The sequence below is a fragment of the Moschus berezovskii genome, chromosome 21 (assembly GCF_049115385.1).
Source record: "Moschus berezovskii isolate FMDL1 chromosome 21, NW_MosBer_1.0, whole genome shotgun sequence".
Lineage (NCBI taxonomy): Eukaryota > Metazoa > Chordata > Mammalia > Artiodactyla > Moschidae > Moschus > Moschus berezovskii.
Window position 1 is genome coordinate 22,354,375 of NC_142480.1, and position 25,226 is coordinate 22,379,600.

Here is a 25,226-nt window from a genome sequence, read left to right on the forward strand (position 1 = left end):
TTAAACAAAAATCTCCAGTTAGAAAGATCCATTCCTAAAAATCAATAAAGGCATACTTAAATGGATAAATGAAAGTAATTTTTATATCACAATATTATACTTGATAATTATCCATTTCTCTGCTTCTAAGCCGAAAGCTACCCAGACAAATGATTATCTTTGCTATCAAAGCATACAAAAAGATGCTGTAAGATGTTAATTTAATTATATCAGTGTAAATATTACATTCAATTTTCTTTAAAAGGAATAGCAAAGAACTGGAAAATAAAGTATCTCTAGGTAAATAAAAGAATGTAATAAGCTGACTGCAAAGAAGTGAGAAGTAAGAGAATGGGCATCAGTCTAGTAGATCCAGGGTCTAATTCAGCGGAACACTTAATGAGAATGAATGAGGTTTATACAAATACTGATCAGCCTTATACACAGCATTTTCTACTTGTCACAGTTGAGATACGAATGAGGTTAAAATTACTAGTCAGACCGCACAGAAATAATATGTATTCAGATATATTTTCTTTTTGTTAATGAATCTTACTCCAAATACACCCACTCATTAAGTCATACAGAGAAACAGCATATAAATTAAGACCAAATGAATGCAGAAGAAAATGCAGACAAATAGAATCCTAAAATGCTAAAGGTCAAATCTTTGATATGTCATTACACCTACCACCTGAGGTTATTTTGAAATGGCACCAAGCACCTCACTCAATTAAATAAAGACATTTTGAAAATATAAATATTTAATAAGGGGAAATTTAAAATCCACACAGGAGATGTTCTTTTTTTATTAAATAAAATCATTTCAGTATATGCATACAAAAGAAATGTCGATGGGAGACTCGAAGTAAAACAACCCAACTATATAATACAGATTGATAATGTTGAAAGAAAGTAATCTAATTCTTAAAGCTGCAGAAAGCTTGTCAGGGAACTGTAACTCTGGCCGAATATCAAGCCTAGTACTTTATCTAAAACTTTTCAAACTAAAGTAATTATAGATTTCTTCTTTTTGTTTTAGCAACCTATATACCTCTACAAGGTGCTCACTTTGGAGAAGGTGTCACAAGGAAATAAGATGGACCTGAGGCAGGGACAGTTAGCACACCAAAAGAAATCATTCCAGAATTCAAATTAATCTGGAAGAGAGAATGCTGCTACACTGTGGTCAAGTGATTGATTACTATGTATGAAATAAAAATGGTGTATGGTGCCAGATTGGCGGAGTGCAAAGAAAGTATCTTTCTTTGTGCTTTTTCATCTCCTTATTTATGTATCTAACCCTTATTTCATTCTTCTTTCTACCAATCCATATGCTTAAAGACTTCTGTCTCTTGCTCATTTTCCTATTCTTTCTCTGTCCTCTCATACTTTCTACATTCTTCCAACTTCCAATTTCTTTCAATCCACTCTTTTTGTTTACTTGAAAGACCCAAGAAAGAAACTCAAAACTAAACAAAACAAAACCTCTAAAAAGTCCATGTTCTTTACTTTTAAATGTCAATTACATTTTAAATTATATAATGTGCACACATCTAAAATATTCAGCTTTGACAAAATGTAAAGAACAAAACACAGAACAAATACAGAAGACTCCAGTCCTTACAGTTGATCCCCTTCCCAAAGGTAATCACCAATTCAACCTCTATCAAGATTAATGTTGCCTGTTTTTGAACTTTTTGTCTGACTTATTTTACCTAACATAAAGTTTATGAGATTCATCCTGTTGTTGCATGTAGTTCCCCTTTTTTTTATTCTATTAAGTATTCTGTTACATAAATAGACAGCAAATTATTTCACCATTCCACTGCTGCTGCCATGAATAAATTCTTGTATGTGTCTTTTGATGGACCTATGCACTTGCTTCTTTTTTGCTTTGGTTTTTGTTTCCAGGTTTACTGAGATAGAAGTGACATAAGCACTCATACCTGGAACCGAATTTCTCCTTAGGGTATATGTATGTCCAGATTTAGCAGATACTGCAAAGTTTCCCAAAGTGGTCACAACAATGTATAATCCCATCACAAGGGAGTTCCAGTTGCTCTATGTGCAACCTTAGAGTGGGATTGTCAGTCCTTTAAACTGTGGCCATTTTAATAGGGGTACAGTGATATTTCATTCTCTTAATGTGGTCTTTTGATGAATACAAGTTCTTAATGCAAATGAAATCCAGTTTATTATTATTTCATTAATGGCAGCACTTTCTTGTGTCCTATTTAAAAAAATCTTAGCCTATCCAGTTCCTTTGTATTTTAATCTTACATATATGCTCCTCATTTAAAACTTAAAGTTGGTCAGCTTATTTTGGGAATTCTGCATTTGTTTATGATACCTAAAACACTATAAACAATTAGCTATTAAGAATCAATGACTCAGTTTTAAAAATTATACCATTATTAAAATCAATGTTATCCCAATTTAATTCCCTAATCATTCATCATTTATTAGTCTTTTATCATTTAATATTTTCCTTTTGGGGAGTAAGTTTATACTCAGTTCAGTTCAGTCGCTCAGTCGTGTCCGACTCTTTGCAACCCCATGAACCACAGCATGCCAGGCCTCCCTGTCCATCACCAACTCCCGTAGTTCACTCAAACTCATGTCCATAGAGTCGGTGATGCCATCCAGCCATCTCATTCTCTGTTGTCCGCTTCTCCTCCCGCCCCCAATCCTTCCCAGCATCAGAGTCTATAAAAAGTTTATACTACTTGATTTTAATTTTTCTCTCAGATGGACCTGTGACTGGGACCCTTTATTCTCAAGCTCAAAAAGCTACTCATCATTCAGCGCATTTTGGAAGCCTTTAAATCCCCTTTCTCAGACTGAAGTAGTAGCTGGAGTGATCTCATACAAAGATGAATTAGATAATGTCACTCAAAATCCTATAATAGTTCCTCACTGAATTCAGAATAAATCTCTGACGATAATAACGAACTACATATTTTAACTAAACCTCACAACAACTTCTAAAATCCTATTAATATTACTTTTTTACTAATAAAAACTGAAGCAAAGACATAAGTAATTTAATTAATCTCACCCCTAGCAGAGTCAGGATCTGAACACCCATCACAGCCTTTTACTTGGGCTGGAATCCTCCCCTACTTGCCATGGGCTACAAAGCCTTCTGTCATCTGGTCTCTCTACGTACCACCTTTTAGCAGACATTCCATTTCTCAGGTACAGCAAGCTTTTCCTGCTTGAAGCATTTGTTTGGAATGCCTTTCTCTCCACGATTCTATGTGACTAAACTCCTAGGTCTCAGTATAAGTACTGCTTTCTCAGATAAAACTTTCATGTCTCTTCATTCAAATTTACATGGTTCCCTCATAGAACCTCTTTTCCTTCTTAGAACTTACAATACTTTGCAGTTTTTTCAGTATTATCATGTGATTTACTTTCTAATTCCAACATATTAACTTACATAGGGAAATTTTATTTTATGGGAAGAATATATTCATAAACTTCAATAAATCAGAATGTTTATAATTTAGGGAAATTTTCTTATAGGAATAAAGGTGAAGTAGAGTCGGACACAACTGAGCGACTTCATTTTCACTTCTCATTTTCATGCATTGGAGAAGGAAATGGCAACCCACTCCAGTGTTCTTGCCTGGAGAATCCCAGGGACGGGGGAGCCTGGTGGACTGTCATCTATGGGGTCGCACAGAGTCGGACACGACTGAAGCGACTTAGCAGCAGCAGCAGCAGAGTGGATATATTCCTAGTGTGTATAAATCTATAACCATGAAGTAAATTTTTGTTTTAGTGCTGTTTATTCGTGGCCCCATGGACTGTATCCCGCCAGGCTCCTCTGTCCATGGAATTCTCCAGGCAACAATACTATACTGGATAGCCATTCCCTTCTCCAGGTGATCTTTCAGACCCAGGGATGGAACCTGGGTCTCCTGCATTGCAGGCAGATTCTTTACCATCTGAGTCATGAGGAAAGCCTGCACTAACACTTTTCTTCAGAAAGCTCTTCCCGAAATTGACAAGAGGGTCACACTGTTTAGTTTTCTTCAGAGTCATATCACATTTAACCTCTCTTCCAAGTTGATTGAGATGCATTGCTTTTCGGATGCATCTTTCCCATGCAGCAGCATTACAATTTAATGACACTTAAATGACATTGTATAGGAAAATATTTTAAGTTGCAGTAAAAATAAATGATAAAACAGCAACAGAAAAGCTGTTAATCACCCCCAGAAAGTGTAGCTTACAGGGTATTAACACAGGATGGTAATGAACCCTAGTTATTATGAAGATAATGAAGTAACATAAAAAATTAAATTAACTCTTCCAGTTTTGAAATTATGTAATTCTTAGTGAATGTTTCTATAGAAATTGAACCTTTAAAAATATTTTTACCAGCATTTAGTGAGTAAAGGCCAGAGATCTTGCTAAACATCCTACATTGCAGAGGACAGATCCCCACGACAAAGAATTATCCAATCTAATATGTCAAGAATGTCAAATCTGGTAAATAAAAAGAGATTGAATTTGGATTTTGAAGACGGAGATTCAAATTTCAGTCTTGTTGTTTACTCTTTCTGAAAAATACAGTACCCCTTTGACTGTTATCCTCAACTCTAAAATAATGAGAAAAACCTCATTAGGTTTATATGAGAAAAAATGAGGTGATCTATCTATATGAAAATATCTAGCACAACACCTTGCATAAACCAGCTATTTATACACTATATAATTTTTTTACATTATATAATTTTTAAAGAAATAATTTATATCTAATTATTTTGTATAAAATACCATATAATACTTAGATATTTTATAAATACTATGATTTAAAAAACCTGTCTGTTGCTACAGATTTTTCATGAATTGGGAGAAGTAACCTAGTTTTCCTAACCTTATCACTCACGGATAACATTATTAAATCTTAAAAAAAAAAACAACAGGCAGGTTTGGCTTGTTCTACTGAATAAAAATAAATAAAGACAAAGTCAGTATGGAAAGCAGAACTATGAGCTATGCTGTTCTAACTACATTTTCTGAGAAGACAGAGCCTGTTTTTTACTTCCCAGTTTATTTCATCAGTTAATTTAATCTGAGTTGCTGAGTTACTGTGAGTATCTTTTCTCTGAAGAACTTCTTTTAACATTTCCTGCAACGCAGGTGTTTTGGTGACAAGCTCCCTCAGTTTTTGTCTGTCTAAGAAAGTCTTTATTTCTCCTTTACTTTTGGAGGGTAAGTTCCCTGGATGTAGAATTCTAGGCTGATGTCCCAAGGTTTAGTCTGACAATTCAAGGTGCTCCAGAACTCTGTTCTGCTTTTCTTTTCAGGCTTCATCCTACCTATGCTATCAAAAATTTTTATTCTAGTCAAATGGTAACATACACTATTCTTCAAAAACACCCTCATACTTTTAACTATGGATTACTGCTCACACTGTTGCCTCCACTATGAATGCCTGATCACTACACTTTAAGACCCAGATGAATTGTCACAACCATCATGAAGTCACTCTCCCATATCCTGCCAAGGAGACACAACTTCATCACTTTCCACTATCCTTCATACCTACTTTATCTCTGTCTTATCTTTCCTACTTTAATACTTTCACTCTTCTTTATTTCCTTCTATGGCCGAGCACAGTGGCTTTTCTGTAAGAGGCTGGCAAAAATTATCTATTGAACATTGTTGCTTAAATGCTCCATTAGAACAAGTGGACTGTAGTGTTCTAGAAGAGTCTTATCAGTTTTACTTCCCTTCCTTTTGTCCTTATGTTTGTGCGAAGCCTCATTCTCCACTGCGTTCCCTCATCCTGACTCCATTCCAATCCATTTTTGAGGAATATTTAAAAATTTACCTTTTTGTTTTGAGATAATTGCAAATTCATATGGAGCTGCAAGAAATAATACAGAAGATGCCTGGTATCCTTAACCACCTTCCCCTCAACAGTAACAGTTTGTAAAATTATAGCATAATAGCACCGCCAAGATATTGACATGGATACAGACAAGATACAAAACAGTTATTTCACCACAAAGATTCCTCCTTTTTCCCTACTTCCTTACCACTCCACTCTTTCCTTAAATCTAATAACTACTAATCTGCTGAGCGCCGAAGAATTGATGCTTTTGAACTGTGGTGCTGGAGAAGACTCGAGAGTCCCTTGGACTGCAAGGAGATACAACCAGTCCATTCTAAAGGAGATCAATCCTGGGTGTTCATTGGAAGGACTGATGTTAAAGCTGAAACTCCAATACTTTGGCCACCTCATGCGACTGAGTTGACTCCCTGGAAAAGACTCTGATGCTGGGAAGGATTGGGGGTGAGAGGAGAAGGAGACGACAGAGAATGAGATGGCTGGATGGCATCACCGACTCTGTGGACATGAGTTTGAGTGAACTCTGGGAGTTGGTGATGGACAGGGAGGCCTGGTGTGCTGTGATTCATGGGGTCGCGGAGAGTCGGACACGACTGAGCGACTGAACTGAACTGAATCTGTTTCCCACTCATTTCAAGAGTGTTATACAAATAGAAAGGTTTGGGGATTTTCTCTTTTTACGCAGCATAGTTCCCCAGGAATTCATCCAGGTTGTTGCATGTATCAATAATGGAATAATGGTTTTTTCTGAGGAAATGGTCTGTCACTTCTAAGTTTCCATTTTTATGCATGTAGAGCTGTCCATAGTAATCTCATTGTTTTTATCTCTGGAAAGTCCATACTGATATCCTATCATTCCTGATATTCGTCATGCGTCTTTTCTCTGCTCTTATGTGTTTCTTTCTGTTCTTATTTTTAATATTTTCCTCCTTCTGCTTGGTTTGTATTTATTTTAATGTTCTTTTTCTATATTCTTGAGGTAGGACCTGAGATTGTTAATTTGATACATTAATTTCCCTCTCAGCATTGCCTTAGCTGTGTCTCCGAAATTTTGCTATGTTGCAGTTTTATATTCATCCACTTCCACATGTGTGTGTAGACATATATATACACACATATACACACACACATATATATTCTAACTTCCCTTGACAATTATTGATTACTTAGAAATGTGTTGCTTAGCTCCCAAGTGTTTGGAACTTTCTTATATCTCCTTGCCACATTAGGTAACACTGAAAGGTTCCAGTGATTTAATGTGGATATCTTTGAAAAGATGCAGTTTTGGCCTATCACAATTAATAAAATCAATACACCTCTAGCCAGGCTAACCAAGAAAAAGAAGATAAAAATTACTAATAGCAAAATGAAAGAGAGGTCCTCACTGATCCCAGGGACATTAAAAGTAACATTATGAACAACTCTACGTCCACAAATTTAATAACTTGGATAAAATGGACCAAATTCCTTGTAAGATACAAACTAACAAAACTCATACAAGGAGAAATAGACAGTTTGAATAAATCTTTATGTATTAAATGAATCAATAGTCAATGATATCCCAAAAAAGAAAGTACAAGGCCCAGATGAATTAATTAAACATTTAAGGAAGAAATGATACCAATTCTTTTCCTTTTGATATCAATTAGCTCTTCATAATCTCTTCCAGAAAGTAGAAACAGAAGAAATATTTCCTAACTCAATCTCTGAGTCCTGGCATTATCCCAAAACCAAACTGAGATAAAGACATTTTGAGAAAAAAAACCCTACAGAATATTATCTCCCATATATATAGATGCAAAAATCCTCAGCAAAATATTAGTAAATCAACCCCAACATAGTATACAAAGAATTATGTACTCCAACACGTAAGATTTATTCTAGGTATAAAACATTAAAAAGTGGATTATTGTCATCCATCATAAAACAATCTAAGAAAAAAATCATTTGATTATATCAGTAAATGCAGAAGAAGCAATGGCAAAATCTAAGATCCACTCATAATAAAAAGTCCCAGCAAACTAGAGGAGAAAAAATTTCTTAAATTGATACAGAACATCTGCCAAAAAAACTCTAAAGCTTCAGTTTCAGTTCAGTCGCTCAGTCATGTCCGACTCTTTGCGACCCCATGAAGCACAGCACGCCAGGCCTTCCAGTCCATCACCAACTCCCAGAGTTCACTCAAACCCATGTCCATCGAGTCGGTGATGCCATCCAGCCATCTCATTCTCTGTCGTCCCCGTCTCCTCCCGCCCCCAATCTAAAGCTTACATCATACTTAATGGTAAGAAATCAGATACTTTCTCCCAAAGATCACAGCAAAAGCAAACATATTTCCTCTTACCTCTTCTGTTCAACACAGTACTGGAAGTTGGAGCTAATGCAATAAGACAAGAAAATAAAATGTATACAGGTTAAGAAAGAAGAAATAAAACTCTTTGCTCACAGATGAGATGATTGTCTATATAGAAAATCTCAAAGACTCAACAGAAACAAAACAACAAAACTCCTGGAACTATTAAGTGACTATAAAAAGGCTGCAGGATAGAAGGTTAATATAAAGTTGATTGCTTGCCTACCTTGCAGCAGTGAACAGTTCCAATTTAAAATGAAAACATAATACCACTTATATTACCACTCCCTCAAATGAAATATTTAGATATAAATCCAACAGGAAGAAAACTGGAATAAAAAAAATCAAAGACCTAAATAAACGGAGAGATAGTCCATGTACACGATTAAAAAGACTCAATACCATTAAATGTCAATTCTTCCTAACTTGTTCTATAGATTCAATGAAATTCCAATCAAAGGACCAGAACATTATTTTATATATTGACAAACTGATTCTAAAGTTTATATGGCAAGGCAAAACATTTAGGACAGCCAATTCAATACTGAAGGAGAATAGTCAGAAGAACGACATCACCCAACTTTAGGACTTAAAGCTACAGCAATCATGACAGCATTATGCTGGCAAAAGAAGAGACCAACAGATCAGTGGAGGAGAATAGAAAGTCTTGACATAGATTCATACAAATATGGCCAACTGATCTTGACAAAAGAGGTAGTCACTTCCGTAGACAAGGAATAGCCTTTTCTCAAAGTGCTGGAACAAATGAACATTCACACAAGAAAAGAATCTAGACAGAGAATTGACACCTTTCACAAAAAGTAACTAAAACTGTTTTACAGGCCTGAAGAGTAAAATGTAAAACAACATACATCTAGAAGATAACATAAGAGAAAACATATGAGATCTTGGGTTTAACAATGAGCTTTTAGATACAACACCAAAGACATAATCCATGAAAAAAAATATAGATATAAAACCTTATTAAAATTAAAAACTTGTATGCTGCAAGACACACTGTTAAGAGAATGAAAAGATAATCCACAGACCGAGAGAAAGTCTTCGCAGCAACATGGACGGACTAGAGATTATCATATTAACCATATTTTAGTAGGAATCCAAAGTGACATGAGAAAGGAATAAAAAAAAGGCAAGCATGGCCAGCCATGGCATAATATCCAAATCAGACCTAATCACACCTGAATTCAGCCATGTCTAAGTTATAAATCGAAGCACCTTATCAGGTAAGATAAGCCCTACCTGTGATCAGATATCATATTTATGTAGACACTAGATAACTAAGCTGTTAGAAATGGTGTAGAAGAAATCCCTGCACAATGTAGAAGACTGGTGTCAGTCAGCTCTAGACATAAGTGATCTCACAGTGCCGCGGCCTAGTTAAATGTCAATGATCATAATTTGTCATCCTCTTTCTACTGAGATGGGGCACTCCATCTACGAACAGTCACAATTGAAGAGTATCACCCACATAAGAGTCAGTTCTAGACAAAAGGTTTTGAGGAGCCTGGCCACGCTCTTACTAGCCTATTTCTTAGCAAATGGCTGAGAAGTATGTTCAACTATTGAAAAGCTATGCTCCATACCATCTGCATGAATAAATCATTCTACTAAAAATGTAAAAACAGCAGACCAACTGTTCTTACATAGGGTAAATATTTTTCAATTTTATTAATGATCCTAAATGACTCCCTTAGGAAAAGTAAATTAAGTCATATTAGATATATAGTTTTATTTCACATTATAGAAAGCCTAGGATAAGCACTGATGCTGATCTCAGCTATGAAGTTTAAATAAATTCATTTTATGAGACCATTACAAAAGCACAGTGCTTGATACACAGCTGTTGCTGTACAGTTGTTTGTTTAATTGAGTTGTTGAGTAGGGTTCAGTCAGTACACACAGACTGGAAGCATGTGCTTCGCTTTACTTTTAATTGGGCGGCTGCATGGTGACATGTCAGGCCCTGCTTCCCCTCCTCACATAAATGAATGACTAGTGTGTGCTGGGGCACTTTGCTAGAGCTACAGTAGTGACGAAACACACATTTCAAATGATTGCAAGTGCTATCAAGGAAGGGGTGTGACATTTGAGTTGAAATTTAAAGGTAAGAGTGGCACTAACTAGAGGAGAGGTGAGGGAAACATTTCAGGCACAGGAAAGAGCATGAACCACGTTTCATAATAACATGATGATCGTATTACATAGTAAGGAAGTGTTCGTCGCTCAGTCGTGTCCAACTCTTTGCAATCCCATGGACTGTAGTCCACCAGGTTCCTCTGACCATGAAATTCTGCAGGCAAGAATACTGGAGTGGGTTGCCATTTCCTTCTATTATTACATAAGGATATATTATATATTTATCTATTTATCTGTACTTTATATATGTAATAAGGATGGCTGATGAGCTCAATGAAGCCCAGCTACAACCAGTGTTTGTATCACTGAACAAGTGGTTGGGACTAGATCACAGAGGGCCTTTTCAGAACACGAGGAGGATTTTGCTTCTTTTCCTAAGGCAAATGAGAAACTCCTGAAGGATTTTAAGGAGAGGGGAATAAGCTTTACCTTTTAAAACAATTGCTCTAGTCTGGGTAGGGTGTGTTTTGTGTCTTTTCATTACCTTACATGACAAACAGCCTCTAACTGCTAAGATGCACCTTGCTGCTCCTCTGAGTGGAATTTCAAGGGCATGGAATTATATTGAGGCTTCCTGGGTGGCTCAGACAGTAAAGCATCTGTCTGCAATGTGGGAGACCTGGGTTCAGTCTCTGGGTTGGGAAGATCCTCTGGAGAAGGAAATGGCAATCCACTCCTGTATTCTTGCCTGGAAAATCCCATGGATGAGGAGCCTGGTAGGCTACAGTCCATGTGGTTGTTGCAGAGTCGGACACGACTGAGTGACTTCACTTTCTTTTCAAATCTGGGAAATAAAGTTCTAGAACTCACATTTTATTCATTTCCTTGGGCCAGATATTCATTTATGAAGTTTTTTGTTTTGTTCTGTTTTCTACCAGAGAATTTGACTAAGTTCAAAGGTATGCTGCTGCTGCTGCTGCTAAGTCACTTCAGTCAAGTCCAACTCTGTGCGACCCCATAGATGGCAGCCCACCAGGCTCCCCTGTCCCTGGGATTCTCCAGGCAAGAACACTGGAGTGGGTTGCCATTTCCTTCTCCAATGCATGAAAGTGAAAAGTGAAAGTGAAGTCGCTCAGTCATGTCTGACTCTTTGCGACCCCATGGACTGCAGCCTACCAGGCTCCTCCGTCCATGGGATTTTCCAGGCAAGAGTACTGGAGTGGGGTGCCATTGCCTTCTCCACAAAGGTATGCTAGTCTGGTCTAAAAGATGAGATTCTTCCTGGACTTACTTTGGGATCATCTCATTTAGAATCAATCTGTCTGTGCTTGCTATCTTCACCTCAAATTCTATTCAAGGCTCTGCTATCTGCTCTATCCACAACTGCTCCAACGATGTTGTTGCTCATTTTTCAATCTGTTTTATTATCTATTAGAAGCCAATTCTTTCTGAAAATGCTTTCTTTCCTTGCTTTCTATAAAAATACACTTTGGCTTTTCTGCTTCATCAAAAGTATTTCTTGACACTTCTTAATCTCCTCTGAGAGCTTCTTTTTCCTTACCCAACTTTTAACTGTTGTTGTCTTTTCACTTCTAGTCAGCCTCCCTTGATTTTTAACTCAGTCCCATGGTTTCACTCAATCATTTATTTCGCTGCTGCTGCTGCTGCTGCGTCGCTTCAGTCGTGTCTGACTCTGTGTGACCCCATAGACGGAAGCCCACCAGGCTTCCCCGTCCCTGGGATTCTCCAGGCAAGAACACTGACTCCTAATTCAGAAGTCTCTCTCTCCAACTCAGATTTCTACCCTGAGCAGCAGATCTACACAACCACCTAGCAGAAATCTTCACTTGGCCATCCTACAAATATCTACGACTCAGTATATCTAAAAACTAAACTCATGATTTCATTTTATATTCCTCTACAAATCAGCCCTTTCTTTCCCTGTCTCCTCACTGGGTACTGCTTCTACTCAGTGTTCATGCTCAAAACCTATGCATCATCCTTGACATGTATTTCTCACACACAATCTAATCAATCCTTTTGATTTAAACTTAAATCTCCCTTGTATCTTTCCAGTATTTCTTTCTAGCCCCATTACCATTATCATAATTTAGAGTGTCTGCCATTATTTTCTTAAGTGGATTACTGCAGTAGTCTTCACTTGTTCTTTGCCTTGAGTGAGTTTTCTAAAGCACAAATGTGAATGTATGATTACATGGATTAAAACTCTTCAATGACTCCTCACTGCTCCGAGGGTAAAGCCCAAATTCCTTAAGCATCATTTACAAAGCTCCTCATGCTTCTCTTTCTAGCTCATTCCTCATTATTCACCTATTTAATCTCTATACTCCAGGCCAGAATGAACAACTTTCATATCTCCCAGAACACTGACCTTATTCTCTGTTACTTATCTAGCCCCTACTTATCCTTTAGATCTTAGCATGGATATGAGTTTCTCTAAGAAATCTGACCTGTTGTCCAGATTAGCTGATCCTCTCACGTGTTCCTATAGTACTCTGACCTTTCAACTGGATAGTTGTGAAGCAATTTTTACCCCTCATCATTTGATCTCTAGTGCCCAGAAAAGGATTTAATAAATATTTGTGGAACTGACGGCCTGTTTCATGTGGTTCTTAATTTATTTTTTTTAATGTTTTAATGGCTGACTCGAATCTCTGTGATTGGTGTGTGCCCTGCAGAATCTAAGTTATGGATATGTACTAGTCTATAGCAAACCCTGATGTGGCTTTCAGGTTGATTGCTTTGTGAACACTAACAATAAGAAAAAGCCTAAGATTTAAAAAGAAAATGAAAGAAAGAAAAGCAAGCAAAAATAGCTCCAATGAATTATTCTCCTCTGGAGGGGGATTTCACCTTGACTTTCATCTACTATGGTACCACTGTGGATTTCAGTTGTTTTCCTGGAATACTAGATACGAGTGCTACTGGATTCCCCTCTGGTGGATGAGTGAATATTTGCTCGTAATGAAATAATGTCTGAAAGGAGTCGTTCATTTAATAAATATTTATTGAGCAACTTAACATATAGAGTACCAAGTATCCATTAAATGCTTGGGGATATAATAGTAACCAAAGCAGATAAAAATGTCTGATCATACAGAGAGTTTGCTCACTGCCTTTATCTTTAGTGCCTGGAAGAAATGCTTAATATTTGCAAATTTACTAATAAACTGTTGCTTAAGGCCTGCTTCTAATCTGAATCATTCTGCATTTCCTTACATCTTGATGGCCTTGCATTCTAGATGAGGGATTATAAAGCAGATGTATAGAAAAGGAAGGGAGGGCTGAAACACAATTCTTCCGGTGGGTAATCCTTATGTCTCCCTTACTTTCTTTTATATCTTTAATTTTGAAATCAATTTTACCATAATATAATCAACAAATGCTAGTTTGTGAAATTTAAAACAGTTCCCTTTTTAATGAATAGAGTTATAAGAAAATATCTGTTTTCATAATTTTGCTGATGATGTTGGCTATGGTAATTGTAGAGAAATGTTACTCACATACAGGGCTTCCCAGGTGGTGCAGTGGTAAAGAATATGCCTGGCAATGCAGGAGACACAAAAGATGTGGGTGCTATCCCTGGGTTGGGAAGATTCCGTGGAGTAGAGAATGGCAACCCACTCCAGTAATTTTGCCTGGGAAATTCCCGGGACAGAGGAGCCCGGTGGGCATGGTCACAAAGAGTCGGACAAGGGCGAGGTGCGTACATACTACACACACTCACATACACCAGAATGATTCCCTTAATTTTAGCAAATTGCACATGTGCCCTATATAACTTAATTTTAAAAAGGGAAAACAATTTGGTAATTATTGTTATATTTTTAGCAGTTTCTCTGTATAAGATGTGAAAATTGAAGACATGAATAAAATCAGTCCAAGCTTCTATCAGACTGCTTTATCTACATGTTTTAGGGATTATAAAGATAAAAGTAAAATTATTGTTCTTTGAGAGCTAAAGAACTCAGTAAAGCACTCATTCAGGTTTCTTCAGAAGGGAATATGTGATTTATCAGCAGTCTGATAAACACTAAATGTGCCTTATATCTCATTTATAGGCATCAGAATTCTTTTAAAAAAAATGTAGCTAATAATCAGGTTGAATGTCATTTACTTCTGTTTTGGTCTCCAGGAAATATTGTTTACTTTGCTTTAAAATTTATGTGACTCATTTTGGTTATATGCCTTTTTTAATTAGCTTGAAGGAAGCAATCACTGGGGAGAAAGCGGAAATCAATTCTGATCCGATATTGATAGCTACTGTGCTGTAAACTGTGTGTCCTTTCTAATTAAATGTAAACATGTTCAGTTCTAAAGTCCAGCGGCAATGACAACAGTCACTAGGAAAGATTGCCTAAGTACTTACTGCTCAACTGATTTGCTTGGCCTTTATTTCTTTCACAGTTGTGCTTGTGCAATCATCGCTGGGGTGAATGCTGGTTGTAACTGACTTTTTTTAGGTCATCTTCAGAGAAAATATTTGACAAGAATGTAGAGTGCTCTGTAATACCTAAAGTTATTTATTAACTATGTCCCTCTGATAGCTAATCAATGGCATTGCACAGAGTCAAATCTGTTGCACCAAACTGACCCCCTGCCCAAAGCTGAGTCTTGGTAAATATTTAATGGCAGTAGAGGTGTTTTGCTAGTTATCAAACTGATATGCTAAAGGACTGTTAAAAGCAACTTTATCTTGCCTTCTCTTCCATAAATGATTTGCTCAGCAATATAGTATGTAGGTGTAAAAGCATCTGGATTTCATTTTATTGGGTATCCTGCTCAGAAAAAGACCAAATGAGAATATGAGAAAATGCTCATTTTAATCAGTACTCTGTCACTTAAACATAAGAGGGAAAAACAAACCACCAACAAACTTCTCTCCTTGGCGAAATGCCAACTCAAAGCATAAAACAACCTAGCCCCTTTCATTTTACTAATACCGCACCAGACTTGTTCAAAACTCAAGGTAGGCTGCTGTCATCAGGAAATGTTATAAAGTTTCTGTTGCTTCAGAGTCTGCTAAAAATCAGAAGGCATTTGGATTTTTGCTTTCTATCCAACACAATAAAGGTTGAGTTTTACACCTTTACCTTTTTAATTTCTGAATTCTTAGGCCCTCCTGTTTCACTTACTCTAACTTGCGGTTGGGCAAAAACAAACAAACAAACCTAACAACTTTTTTAAATTTGGAAGAAATCTTTTCAGGTTCAAGTTTTATTGGAATATTGATAACTGTTTAGAATCTTTCTAGAAATGAGGCTTATCTTATCAGTCTAAAAATTTAACACTAAGTTTACTACTAAATACTGTTTTACAAAGTATGAATTTTAATAGTCTAACTACAGAAAGCCACAAATTATTCTCCTAAGTATCAAATAAGAACCTGTGACTCAAAGCATTGTATTAAATTAATGGCCTTTTAAGAGGCATCCTACATCAAAAGGGTTAAAATTGAAAATAAATTAAAAAGTGTGAAAGTAAAAAAGTTTAAAGTTAAGTTTTCAGAATGAAAAAATTTTACAAATGTGCCAGATCTGAGGTGGAAACACTGGGTTTCACAATACCTGGATGATCTGTTTATTTTACTTTGTGATGGTCTGAAAGGAATGTTTATACATTTTTTTTTTTTTGCCTGCCATGGCTAGTGCATAAAAATAGCCACCTACTATCAGTGACATATGAAGTTAATTTTTAAAGATATTATTAGATGAACCAATTACTATGAAAGAAAGGTTTCTGAATCTTTCCTAAAACCCTTTCTAAGAATTCTTTAATAATATGGTGCTTTGAGAGAGTAAGGCACTATTCAGTTCAGTTCAGTAGCTCAGTTGTGTCTGACTCTTTGCGACCCCATGAACCACAGCATGCCAGGCCTCCCTGTCCATCACCAACTCCCAGTGTCCACCCAAATCCAAGTCCATTGAGTCGGTGATGCCATCCAACCATCTCATTCTCTGTCGTCCCCTTCTCCTCCTGCCCCCAAGCCCTCCCAGCATCCGGGTCTTTTCCAATGAGTCAACTGTTTGCATGAGGTGGCCAAAGTATTGGAGTTTCAGCTTTAGCATCAGTCCTTCCAATGAACACCCGGGACTGATCTCCTTTAGGATGGACTGGTTGGATCTCCTTGCAGTCCAAGGGACTCTCAAGAGTCTTCTCCAGCACCACAGTTCAAAAGCATCAATTCTTCGGCGATCAGCTTTCTTCACAGTGCAACTCTCATATTCATACATGACCACGGGAAAAACCATAGCCTTGACTGCATTCCGTTCCCTCGCTCAGTCGTGTCCGACTCTATGCGACCCCGTGGACTGTAGCCTACCAGGCTTCTCTGTCCATGGGATTCTCCAGGCAAGAATACTGGAGTGGGTTACCGTTTCCTTCTCCAGGGGATCTTCCCGACCCAGGGATCGAACCCGGGTTTCCCGCATTGGAGGCAGACGCTTTAACCTCTGAGCCACCAGGGAAGCCCGACGGACCTATACTCCAACTGTAAGGCACTATATTTCCAGCTTTAAAAGGAGCTCATTTTTACATTGCTAACTTCTATATATTAAAGTTTGGAAAGATGGTATAGAATATGTATGCTTTAAAATTAGTATTTCTGTTTATGCCTCTTAAAAATATGTCTACATTCATTTTGATATACATTACGTGATATAATGCTATTGCCCTATTTCTCAGAATTTGACCAGGGACCCAGATCAGACCAGAATTAGGGGCAGGCCAGCAGGTATATATCATGGGCCTCAACTTTAAATGGTCACAAAAAACTCACTGGAATAAATTTAAAATATGGAGGTCATTAACTCAAGTTGCACAGGTGACCAATGACTCATGGAAATGCAAAAAAAGTAAATTGGGTTACTTCCCTAAATAGATGAGGACCTTACCTAGAAATTTATAATATTTTTTTTGCTAGCTCTGATACATAATTGCATATTATAACGTATGCTAAATAGCATCAATTACACTTTACCAGATAACTAACTTCTGAAACCAAAACATACGATGTGATGCCATTAAGGGATTCAATTCTAATATGTTTCTTCAAAAACTGGGTGGGAAATTAAAAAAGACAAGTAAAAGAAGCTGTGGCAGTACCTAGTAGGGGCACCCAGCTCAGACAGACTGAAGGGTAGGGAGTATGAGGGGTTTCTTAGAAGACATTATGTCTAATTTGAGTCTTGAAAAAGAAATAGGATTTATTCAATCAAACAAAGATCTACAGAGGATGTTGTAGCTAATGAAGGTTGTGTGTATCAGCACACACTATGTGTTTTCATGGTGGTACGAGAAAAACTTTGCAGAAAATATTTAACTCATTATAGGCTTGCATAGATGGCTAGTGCTAAAAAGAAACCATCAGATCTTTGTAAAGTAGATGAGGGAGAGACTATTTAGTGTTCTCTTACTGACAAGTGTTTTCTGAATCTGAGAGAGAGAATAACTGATGCTCTGACTGCTGAAAGGCCAGTGTGTGGAAACTCTGGTCTGGTTGAGGACAGGCTCATTTTCACTGTCATCACTCTTTCATTCAACAAATACTTATACAATATCTACTTTGCACTAGACACAGTTCTAGGCACTATGGAGAGAGCAATGAATAAAACAGACCAAGATTCCTACTCTTCTGGAAAGCTTGAGAATGAAGTTTACTCAGCTTTATTTAGCAAATATACACCTGGCAGCTGAGGTCCCTTTCTGGAGAATTAACCTACAGCCCTAGTCTGAGAGGCTCTTATCTCTCACCTATTTTCCACTCTATCCTCTATGTTAAAGACTCCCTAGAAACCAATTCTTAAGTTTTAAAAACTAAGGCTTTATTTCAAATTTTGTATTTTCATGATGAGTCCTCTTTTTGTATTATATGTATCTCCAGAATAAAATTTCAGTCAACAAAGTACACCTTATTGTAGTATTTTTTTTATGGTAAAGGTATATGTAAATATTATGCAAATACACAAAAGAACATTAGTTACAATTTTATTTTATTTTTTTAATATTTTTATTTATTTATTTGGCTGTATCAGGTTGCAGATGTGGGATCTAGTTAGCTGACCAGGGATTGAACCCAGGCCCCCTGCATTGGGAGTGCAGAATCTTAGTCACCGGGCCACCAGGGAAGTCCCATTAGTCACAATTTTGAAGAATGATTCGACTGTAAAAACAATTCCTTGAAGGTAGCCTATAAAGTGAGTTTTCATGTACTCATGCTTATTTTCAAAAAGATTTTATATTCTTATAAGACATTAGGATAAACTGAAATATTTTCCAATAATAAGAAAAGGTTTGAAATCATAAGTACTAGATTTTTTAGTACTTCAACATCCATCTATATTCTGGTAATCACTGCCTATAAGAAGTTTACTTTGGAGAGTGACAAATATAACTTCTAGATCTCTTTGAAGCAAGTAAATCATCAAAACAAACAAACCAACCAATCCAACAAACTGACAGTTAAATGATATAGCAGGGAAATTTTTATTGTCCTTACAATCCAATATTTAGCTAGCTTTGGATTGAAATAGTGGATTAGGATAAGATGTACTGCTGCTGAGTATACTATAACAAAGAATGTTAGGCTCCTTTCAATAAGCAAGATTGTATTTCCTTTATCTGAAAAATTCATAGCTGCAACATGCTTGTTTTTCATTTAATAAGTTTTCATTGTAGGTATGTATAGAACTTATCTGTAATACAAATATAAACATGGGCCTAAATATAATTTGTTCTTCACTTGGGGAATAAGTATCTGATCTTGTTCACTACTCAAGAAAATACCTGCTAACTGAAAGGCAGATTCAACTAGAAAAAAAAAACATAAAAAAGACTGATTTGGATGGGTAAAGGACTGAAAGCTGGTCTTCAGCTTATTTATTTTATTTAGTTTGTTTCCTGCTATGGGTATGATAAATTCATAAATGAAAAGCTACCAATATTAACATAATAGAGAAGAAACCTATATTTTCATCTACATGAGAAAGGGCTTCTGCAATATTATCAGCATATGTTACTTTTTTACAACTTATTGAAACATGTTACGAAAGAGAATATAATATCAGATTATTATTTTAATGAAAAATGACATGTATATGGATTAAATCTAACTTGGTAAACATGAATTTACCAAATTTGACCTACTAAAGAGATCATTCACAACAAAATGAAATAAATTTAAAAACTTAAAAACATGTAGTTTTCAAGAACATGACATTTCTAAAAGCATACCCATTTCAAAACTGAGTGTCTGAAAGTAAAAAGTGAAAGTCACTCAGTCATGTCTGACTCTTTGCTACCCCATGGACTATACAGTCCATGGAATTCTCTAGGCCAGAACACTGGAGTGGGTAGCCTTTCCCTTCTCCAGGGGATCTCTCGAACCCAGGTCTCCCACATTGCAGGCAGATTCTTTACCAACTGGGCTATCAGGGAAGCCCAGATCTGAGAGTCTATAATATACCAAATACACTATTTAGCCCAAGTGTTATAAACTGCAGAGTGTAGTTGATAAGACAGATAATTACAATACAAACAGAGTGGAAGCACACCTAATCTGGCTGGTGAGGATGGTAACAGATTTTTAAAAAGAGAACAATTCCTTAAAATAAGTTAAAAAAAAAAGCATAAGCAAAAACTTTTTGGGGAAGAAAAAGAACAGCATATGGGCAACTATAAGCAGTTGGTGTGTTTGTGGCCTCAGCTAAATAGCAGTGAAAGGGCAAAGATGAAATGGAAGAGGCAGTCATCGGGGAGATCATGATGGAAGCCTTAAGAACTATGATGTTATCCTGTGGGAATATGATTTTTCCAGTGGTCATGTATGGATGTGAGAGTTGGACTGTGAAGAAAGCTGAGCGCCAAAGAATTGATGCTTTTGAACTGTGGTGTTGGAGAAGACTCTTGAGAGTCCCTTGGACTGCAAGGAGATCCAACCAGTCCATCCTAAAGGAAATCAGTCCCAGGTGTTCACTGGAAGGACTGGTGCTAAAGCTGAAGCTCCAATACTTTGGCTACCTCTTGCGACGAGTTGACTCACTGGAAAAGACTCTGATGCTGGGAGGGATTGGGGGCAGGAGGAGAAGGGGACGACAGAGAATGAGATGGCTGGATGGCATCACCGACTCGATGGAGGTGAGTGTGAGTGAACTCCGGGAGTTGGTGATGGACAGGGAGGCCTGGCGTGCTGTGATTCATGGGGTCGCGGAGAGTCGGACACGACTGAGCGACTGAACTGAACTGAATCAAGATAAAAGAGAGGAAACAGAAGGGAAAGAGATGAATACGTTGACTCAGGCACTTAGAAGAAAGAACAGTTTTTATTTTAAAGAAAGTTGTTGTCTTCAATTTCAGAAGTTGGGATACCCATTCTAAATTGGGGTGCCCATGAAATATCATCTGGAAATGTCCAGCAGATAGTTTTCATACAATGACTGAATCTGAGAAGAATGGGCTGTGTATCCACATTTAGGAGGCATCAGCATTCACATAGGTGTTAAAATCAGAGGAATAAGTGGAGGCAGTCTAGGAAAATTATTTATAGAATAATTGCTATCACAAACAATGAAAAAATTGCTGGGAGATAATTGTAATAAAAATCATAGAAAGACTTTTTCCCCTAGAAGAGAGAGAGTCCTTTTTAATGATATTCTAAGGGAAATAATAATCAAAAAAACTTAATGGCTACCTCCCATGTGCTATTTTGAGAGAAATAAATGAAATGTAAGACCTATTCCCTAGTTAACACTGCCAATACTGTATTTCTCATATAGATTCGTATATAAGATGCTTCTTCCAGTAGTTTTCATATCACAACATAATACTTTAACTGTATATTTTCATTCTGTTATTATCTTGGGGCACTTTTGGTTATCTTGGGGCACCTGGGGCACCATTTGGAAGCAAAGGATCATAAGCAGTGATTGAGAGGTGAAAAGAGCATGGGGTTTGTGGTCAAAGGCCCTGGGCTCTTCTATTTATGATTTATATGACTTTGGGCAAATTACTTAACTGAATTTCAGATTCCTCAATTGTAAGACAGACAATTTACGTACTTCACACAGTTGTTATGAGGATCAACTTAGATTATGACTGTGAAAGAAACTCTGCCAAAAGTAAAGCTCTATGTTAGTATTAGCCAACACCATCATTACACCTCTGTGGTAGACCAGTTAGACAGCATGGGAAGTGAGGAGTGGAAGGTCCATATCACAGATGGCAAAGAAAACTGGCCCAGGAGAAGGTCAAACCTGGGGGGCACCTTGAAACTTATAATCCAGGAGGAGTAAGACATCTAGAGCTATGAACATTGTTCTGGTCCAAGAGAATGAAGTCCATAAAAAGCCAGCAGACAGAATACAAGGTGCCATGTATCAGCAGGTATCAGCAGGCTATATTGGCAATTGTTTGACCTAGAGTAGAAATGTCTTATGCTATTTATTCTAGGTCATGGCTAACTAGACTCATTTTCCAGATTCTAAAAACTGGCTGTTGAAAAAACTCTTGTTTCTAACAGAATTTGAAAGTATTTGTTTAAAAATAATAGGATTCTTTAAATCACACATACATGACAAAAAAAATCTGGGTTTCTGGCCTTAATGACAGATATTCATATCTTGAATTGTAGGGAAAGGAAAGAAAGTGATGACACTATTGAGTTACATGCTGCTATTGTTATTACTGTGTCACTCAGTCATGACCGACTCTTTGCGATGCCATGGACTGTAGCCCCACCAGGCTCCTCTGCCCATGGGATTTCCCAGGCAAGAATACTGGAGTAGGTTGCCATTTCCTTCTCCAGGGGATCTTCCCAACCCAGGAATTGAACCTATGTCTCCCGCACGTCTCCTGCATTGCAGGTGGCTTCTTTACCATTGAGCCACCGGGGAAGACTCATTGAATAACAGGAGTATCCACCAGTGAATAATCCTGACTAAAAAGACTAGACAATTTCAATAATTAAGCAATAACATTGCATATGCAAGCAACACTGGATTTGGTTAGAACATCTTGGTTCTAAACTCTATCCTTGCCAGTAACAGGCCATGATACCTTGGTAAATCCTATTTTAAGTTTTCTAGGACTGATTCCAAATCTTCAGATAAAAATGAACATGATGCCTATTGTTTTGAGTGCTTTCAACACTTATTTGGGCATTTTACATACATTATATCTAATTTGGACAAAAAAGTTGAAAGGGAGTTATTATTTCCATTTAAAATGAGAAAATGGAGGGTAAAGAGGCTGAGTAATCTACCCAGGCTAGTAAGGGTTCCAATGGCTAGTAACGGTTCTAAATGGCTGAGTAAGGGTTCCAATCACAATATACATTCCTCCAAAAATTATGTCATTTTTGTTTTCTAAAACGTGATTTTCTCAGGACTCTTTCTGGAGAAGGCAATGGCACCCCACTGCAGTATTCTTGCCTGGAAAATCCCATGGACGGAGGAGCCTGGTAGGCTGCAGTCCATGAGGCCACGAAGAGTCAGACATGACTGAGAGACTTCACTTTCACTTTTCACTTTCTTACATTGGAGAAGGAAATGGCAACCCACTCCAGTGTTCTTGCCTGGAGAATCCCAGAGACGGGGGAGACTGGTGGGCTGCCGTCTATGGGGTTGCACAGAGTCGGACACGACTGAAGTGACTTAGCAGCAGCAGCAGCGGCAGGACTCTTCCAGGCTTACTACTTTATGAGACCAAAGTTTAATCAAGTAAAATGAGTACAAGTATACATTCTAAGTCCTACTAGGTAGTACATCAAAGATTAGTTCTGGGATCCAAAGAAAACTACCAAGCCTCTCCGTGTTTCACTTTTGAAACCATTTTTATAGAGATAATAATTTATGATATCAATTACCTCACAAGAGGTGGGAAATAAAAAATATGTATGTTGTCATATGTGAAACGAATCACCAGTTCAGGGTCGATGCATGTTGCAGGATGCTCAGGGCTGGCGTGCGGGGATGACCCAGGGGGAGGATAAAGGGTGGAGGGAGGTGGGAGGGGGGTTCAGGAGGGGGAACTCATGTACACCCGGGGAGAATTCATGTCAATGTATGGCAAAACCAACCAATATAATATTGTAAAATAATTTGCCTCCAATAAAAAAATAAATAAATTAAAAAAAAAAGTGCTTTTGACCTTGGAAGATACAAAGACTATGGATAACAACATTATAATTGCCTATCATGTATCTAAGAAGCCTCTTGAAAATTTTTTTAAATAAAAATAAAGTCAGTTTTAATACTCTGTGTATGACTTAAAAGTTATTAGTTGAGGACCGAAGGAAATTTCTTCTATTGGTAGGCAAAAATGTACATGCTAACAACATTCATTTTCCAACCCATTACTGCAACTTCTTAATACCACTGCCTGGTTTCTGAAATGGAATTCATTAGAAGGCCATTTCACCAAAAAATACCTAAGGAAGAAAGCTTAAGGAATAAAGAATGAACATCCTGCTACTTGACATTAATCACATTAACTCAGAGAACCTAACAGACAGCTATAGCATTACTCCTAACTGGAAGACACTGAAATTAAAGCACAGGGCTTTAAAGTTAATGGGAGCTGCACAGCTGAAAACACTGTATGTCAACTTCATAATATGCCCCTAAGTTATTGTTCATGGATAGTGCCATTCCTCTGTTTAATCAAGAGTTAAAGCTTGTGCAGTAATTCCCTATTTTCACAATATTCTTTCTGACAATAAAGATAACAACTACGAGAACAGTTTTCAGCTGGCTAAACCTGATGTACTGGTTTTGTTAATAAAAAATTCATGACAATTAATGAAATGGATCTATTAAGACAGTCCCCCAAAGTAGCACAGCTGCCCCACCTACAAATGAACTTCTCATGACCTATATTATTCAGAAAGAACTGTAGTAACTTGCTCTAAAAATTGTTACATACAAAAGGTTCAAATCAAATCAAAGCATTACTCAGAAGCTGGCAAGATAATTCAAGAGAAGAATGTTTGATATGGCCACCTTTAATCAAGTTTTCATTTGCTGTTCATATTCATGAGACTATTTCTCTAATTAATGCTTTTCTACTATATTAAATTATAATAAATGCAAATCTACATTTAAAAATCATCTAAAGATATTAATAACTAACACTTGGCTGAATTCCAGATTTCATACTTTGTTATTCCAACTGCACTGACAGACTATTGAGTAGCCATATCTCTTTCTTTTCATCTCAAGCCCTTAGTGGTCAAGTGCTAGGCAAAGAGAATAGACAAAAGAACTTTAAGATTCATAATGATTTGTTTGATATGCTTTGACAAATACAACTCAGCACAACATTTATTTCTTAGTTTGCCCCCTAAAATAATCCTTTGCTTTAACTAAGTCATGCTTTGCGCTTAAAATCTATTGAATGTTAATGCTTTTTCTAACACACACACATATGTATATGTGTATATGTATACATATTTCATTAGAAAAATTTATGACTATCGGGGAGCTAATTCAGGAAGATCCTCTGGAGGAGGGCATGGCAACCCATTCCAGTATTCTTGCCTGGAGAATCCCATGGACAGAGGAGCCTGGTGGGCTATGGTCCCAAGGGCTGCACAGAGTTGGGAACGACCGAAGGGACTTAGCTTGCAGCACGCAGGGAGATAATTAACTCCATTTCCATATACAAAAGTCAGAGTCTACACAATGAAGTTCACTGTATAAGAATGACAGATTTGTACAAAAAGGCAGGTGATGTCCATGACGAAGATAAGGAAAGCTTATGACACACAATCTTTTCTAAACCAAAGAAGCCTCATCCTATTTAATCTATCTTTAATTTAGGAATTAAAATTATTTAAAAATTTCTACTTATATAATAGTTAATGAAGTCCTCATCTGATACTAAGCCTTTTGTTTTTTAACTATGAAAAGA

At 37.1% G+C, this 25,226-nt stretch overlaps 1 protein-coding gene across 6 annotated transcripts in view; it reads right to left on the minus strand.

Moving 5' to 3' along the window:
- Positions 1 to 25,226, minus strand: part of MIPOL1 (mirror-image polydactyly 1) — a 312,066-nt gene that overhangs the window by 55,111 nt on the left and 231,729 nt on the right. The window lies entirely within an intron of this gene.